Genomic DNA, 6000 nt, shown 5'->3' with positions numbered 1-6000 from the left:
AAAGTTATCTTAATTATTGTGAAAAATTATCTTAAAATTGTAAAATGAATGACAATTGTACAGCCCGGACAAGCTGTGTTCAGGCCAACTTTAACATTGGACTATATTAAGTGTGAGATTGACCTCTGAGTTAGGCAGACAGGCGAGAATACAAATTCAGACAAAACCTCTTCAAGTACACACCGTGTTTGTCATAACGAACACACGAAAGACCACGTCAAACATAAACAAGAGCACCGCCTTGCGGGTACAGACCGCTCATCTATTTTCTTTTGAAAAGGTGAAGGGAATCTCATTTTTAATCACAAAGGAGGGAGGGGTGGAGTGAAGAGGGGTGTATAGTGTGGGGTTGTGGACATTTATTACATTATCTTCCAAAAAAGCCAAAAAAGCGAAAAAAAATCGTGGGGGGGGGAAGGTTGTGGGGGGATAGGGGGGGGGTTGGGTGCGATGGTTGGACGGTATTCAAACATAACCGTTTAAAAAAAAAATTGGGGGGGGGGGTGGGGTATAGTGTGAGGGTGTGGGTGGGTTATTTGTGATGATCTTAAAAAAAAAAAAAAAAATGGGGGGGTGGGAGGTGGGTGGGGGGTTAGGGTTGGGGTGGGTGGGGGTATAGTGTGTGAGGGGTGTGGTGGTCATTTGTGAGATGATCTTAAAAAAAAAATTAGGGGGGAGGGGGGGGAGGTCACGGGGGATAGATTGGGTGGAGTCTATTGTGAATGTCAGGTAAGAGTAGTTTTGTCAAAGTATCAATCAAATCTAATCATAAATAAAGAAGTTATGGCAATTTTAGCAAAATTTAATTATTTGACCTTGAGAGTCAAGGTCATTCAAAGGTCAAGGTAAAATTCAACTTGCCAGGTACAGTAACCTCATGATAGCATGAAAGTATTTGAAGTTTGAAAGCATAGCCTTGATACTAAGTAAAGTGGATCGAAACACAAAATTTAACCATATATTCAAAGTTACTAAGTCAAAAAAGGGCATAATTCCGTAACAATGACAACCAGAGTTATGCAACTTGTCCTGTTAATGTACCCTTATGATAGTTTGTGAGTGTTCCAAGTATGAAAGCAATGTCTATGATACTTTAGGGGTAAAGTGGACCAAAACACAAAATCTTAACCAAATCTTCATTTTCTAAGTAAAAAAGGGCCCATAATTCCGTTCAAATGCCAGTCAGAGTTACATAACTTTGTCTGCACGGTCCCTTATGATAGTTAATAAGTGTTGCAAGTATGAAAGCAATAGCTTTGATACTGTAGGAATAAAGTGGACCTAAAAACAAAACTTAACCAAATTTTGATTTTCTAAGTATAAAAAAGGGCAATAATTCTGTCAAAATGCCAGTCAGAGTAACATTACTTTGCCTGCACAGTCCCCTTATGACAGTTAGTAAGTGCTGCAAGTATGAAAGCAATAGCTTTGATACTAAAGGAACAAGAGCACGCCTTGCGGGTGCAGACGCTCATCTATTTTCTTTTAAAGGTGAAGGGACTCTTATTTTCAATCACAATGGAGGGAGGGGTGGAGTGAAGAGCGGTGCATTGTGTGGGGATGTGGACATTTATTACATTTCTTCAAAAATGCAAAAAAAAAGGAAAAAAAAAAATCGGGGGGGGGGGGAGGGTGGGGGGTAGGGGGGGGGATTCTTGGGTGCGATGGTTGGACGGTATTTCAAACATAAAATAATAAAAATAAATATTTGTGTTTTTAACCGGTTTCATAAAAAAAATGGGGGGGGGGTGAGGTGGGGGGGTAGGTTATAGTGTGAGGGTGTGGTGGTAATTTGTGAGATGATCTTAAAAAAAAAATAGGGGGGATTCGGTTGGGGGGAGAGGGGGGGGTGGGGGGATTCTTGGGTGCGATGGTTGGACGGTATTTCAAACATAAAATAATCAAAATAAATAGTTTTGTTTTTTAACCGTTTAAAAAAAATTGGGGAGGGGGTGGGGTTGGGGGGTATAGTGTGAGGATGTGGTGGCATTTGTGAGATGATCTTTAAAAACAAAACAAAAACAACAAAAAAATAGGGGGGGGCAGGGGGGGGTAGGGGGGGCACGGGCGATGGTTTTTGGGGGGGGTCTATTGTTGTATGTCAGGTAAGAGTAGTTTTGTCAAGTATCAATCAAATCTAATCATAAATAAAGAAGTTATGGCAATTTAGAGAAATTTAATATCTGGGACCTGAGAGTCAAGGTCATTCAAAGGTCAAGGTAAAATTCAACTTGCCAGGTACAGAACCTCATGATAGCATGAAAGTATTTGAAGTTGAAAGCAATAGCTTGATACTTAAGAAGTAAAGTGGATCGAAACACAAAAATTTAACCATATATTCAAAGTACTAAGTCAAAAAAAAGGGCCATAAATCCGTAAAATGACATCAGAGTTATGCAACTTGTCCTTTACTGTACCCTTATGATAGTGGGCGTGCGGGTGTTCCAAGATGATAGCAATATCTATGATATTTGGGGGTAAAGTGGACCAAACACAAAACTTAACAAACTTCAATTTCTAAGTATAAAGGGCCATAATATCGTCCAAATGCAGTCAGAGTTACATAACTTTGCCTGCACAGTCTAATTACGGTAGTTAGTAAGTAGTGTTGCAAGTATGAAAGCAATAGCTTGATACTTAAGGAATAAAGTGGACCTTAACACAAACTTAACCAAAATTTCAATTTTCTAGTATAAAAAGGGCACATAATTCTGTCAAAATGCCACGCAGAGTTATCTAACTTGCGTGCCCCAGTCCCCTCATGATAGTAGTAAGTTGTACCAAGTTGAATGCAATAGCATGATACTTTCTGAAAAAGTGGACCTAACGCAAACTTAACCAAATTTTCAATTTTCTAAGTATAAAAGGGCACATAATTCATGTCAAAATGCACGCCAGAGTATCTAACTTTGCCTGCCCAGTCCCCTCATGATAGTTAGTAAGTTGTACCAAGTTTTGAATGCCAATAGCATTGATACTTTCTGAGAAAAGTGGACCTAACGCAAAAAACTTAACCGGACGCCGACGCCGACGCGACGCCAGGTGATGACATAGCTCATATTTTTTTTCAAAAAATAGATGAGCTAAAATGAACGTAAAAACACAAAACTTAACCAAAATTTTCAATTTTCTAAGTATAAAAAGGGCACATAATTCTGTCAAAATGCACGCCAGAGTTATCTAACTTTGCCTGCCCAGTCCCCTCATGATAGTAAGTAAGTGTACCAAGTTTGAATGCAATAGCATTGATACTTTGTTGAGAAAAGTGGACCTAACGCAAAACTTAACCAAAATTTCAATTTTCTAAGATATAACAAGGGCACATAATTCTGTCAAAATGCACGCCAGAGTTATCTAACTTTGCCTGCCCAGTCCCTCATGATAGTTTAGTAAGTGTACCCAAGTTTGAATGCAATAGCATTGATACTTTTCTGAGAAAGTGGACCTAAACGCAAAACTTTACCAAAATTTTCAATTTTCTAAGTATAAAAAGGGCACATAATTCTGTCTCAAAATGCACGCCCAGAGTTATCTTACTTTGCCTGCCCAGTCCCCTCATGATAGTAAGTAAGTGTACCAAGTTTGAATGCAATAGCATTGATACTTTCTGAGAAAAGTAGACCTAACGCAAACTTAACCGGACGCCGACGCCAACGCCAACGCCGACGCCAAGGTGATGACAATAGCTCATAATTTTTTTCAAAAATAGATGAGCTAAAAAATATGTAAACCGGGCTTGCAAACAACAACAACAACAAAACAGGTTATAGTCCGTTAAGACAGAACGAGTTGAAAATCCGATAATTCGCGTTGAAAAGCAGCGTCATGATAAAACGTAAAATTGTGTAAGGTTATGACAAAAAGATATGCCCATTCATAAGGGATATAGTAAAGGAAGCTGTTTAACCGTTACAAGCACAATTGCAACGATTAGTTCTTTATATTTTACCCGTAGCAAAAGCTTAATTATTTCAAAACCGAGTAGAAAATAAGATATTTACACAGCTTTCACATTTTTGAGAGGAGAAAATATACATAACGCATATAACAAAAACGACGTCACAAACCGCGTCGTATGTCATCACTAACATATGGAAGTGGGTAGCGGGAACAAAGATTACGTCTCAGGAAGATCTTAACAAACAATAAGACGGTAGTATAAAAATACATTTATTGCACTTCCTATTCCTTTAAAACCATTGAACATTGAACGTGCGTTAATATGTAATTTTATGCCACATTAAACTACAGTGAAACAATGCTACAATTTAAACACTATGAATAAACAAGAGGGCCACGATGGTCCTAGTTCGCTCAACATGAGAAGAGTGTGTTCATTGAATTATACCAAATGTATGAGGCTGTTTGTAAAAAATGCATGTCTGCATATGGGCTGTCAGTTGATATGGCAGCCATTGTGTGAACATGAATATATTAGTCATTGTGACTTTGACTTTTGACCTTGGTTTCTGAGTTGTCATCTGGACACCATTTTACAGTGTTGAGTCATTGTTATTAAGACGTTTGACCTAGTGACTTGAACATTATGTTGGTCATCTGCCAGTCATGATTAATGTAACTATGAAGATCATGAATCTAGGCGTAAGTATTGTCAGTAAATATCAAATAACAATTTTATTGTTTTGAGTCACTGTGATGTTGATCTTTGATGTAGTGATTTGAAATTCAAAAGGGGTATTTTTATAATCATGATCAATGTACCTATGAAGTCTTTATCTTAGGTGAAAGTGTTTCTGAGTTATCATTTGAAAACCAATTTGTATTTTGAATCACTGTGACTGCCTTCTTTGACCTAGTGATGAGAAGATCAATACATGTTATGGTGAGTCATGATCAATGTAGCGAACAGTTAGCAATTTACATTCCAAACCTAAATTTGGTACATGTAGCTGTATATTTTAGAACCCTTTATCAGCAGTAGCATATATCCATTGTTAATATCTTCTTTAAACATAGCCTGTTGACCAGAGCTCACACACCAACAAATTACAGCAAATGTTATTCCTGATCCAATACATTAACTTCATAAACAATCAATGTGTGTATCCTTAAGCATGACTCATTCCTTCCTCTCTCTCATAATCAATGTTAGGCATCAATGGGTTAATATCAAATTGAGTTGCGTGTGTTTGTTCTAGTGTACTTGTAGATTTTAGAGCACATATGAACTGTAGTGTCCTAGTCTGATAACAAAATACTAATTGTATAGTGTTTTTCATAGTTGACGTGTTAAGATTTTTAATTACAAAACAAACAAATAAATTACATTCCATCTTGCATCGTCTCAAGGTCAGCCCACTGTTAGTCTGTCTGGAAATTGTCAATTTAGTGCTTTGTGTTAAATTACCAAAGCAAACAAAATTTTAATCACAAACATCTTGAAAAAAGATGCAATGATTATAATGCACATATGTCAGATGGCTAACAAAGTTATAAGAAGTCCAAAACATCTACATGATAAATTCCATTTTTGATTGATTTAATAAAAAATTTATATCAACTTGACCATTATATTGTTTCATGATCCTAGGCGTAAGCTTTCTTGAGTTATCATCCAAAAACCATTTTACTGTGTCAAGTATCCGTGACCTTGACCAAGTGACCTGAAAGTCAATACGGGTCAAAAATGTGTGTTCTAGTGTTAACGTTTTCACTTTATATATAGAGAGAAAAATACCTCGCCCACTGGCGGCCATGTTTTTTCACTGATCCGAACCATTGTCGAACTCGTCCAAGATATCAATAAAACCAATGTTTTGACCAACTTTCATGATGATTGGGCAAACAATTGTGACTTCTAGAGTGTTTACAAAGTTTCTCTATAGCCAAATAGGGAAAACTGCCACTATATACATATAAAGAAAAATGCCCCGCCCACTGGCGGCCATGTTTTTTCACCGATCTGGACTATTTTCGAACTCGTCCGAGATATCAATAAAACCAATGTTTTGACAAACTTTCATGATGATTTGACAAAAA

This window comes from Dreissena polymorpha, chromosome 10 (genome assembly GCF_020536995.1).
Source record: "Dreissena polymorpha isolate Duluth1 chromosome 10, UMN_Dpol_1.0, whole genome shotgun sequence".
NCBI lineage: Eukaryota > Metazoa > Mollusca > Bivalvia > Myida > Dreissenidae > Dreissena > Dreissena polymorpha.
This window is presented reverse-complemented; position numbering follows the sequence as displayed.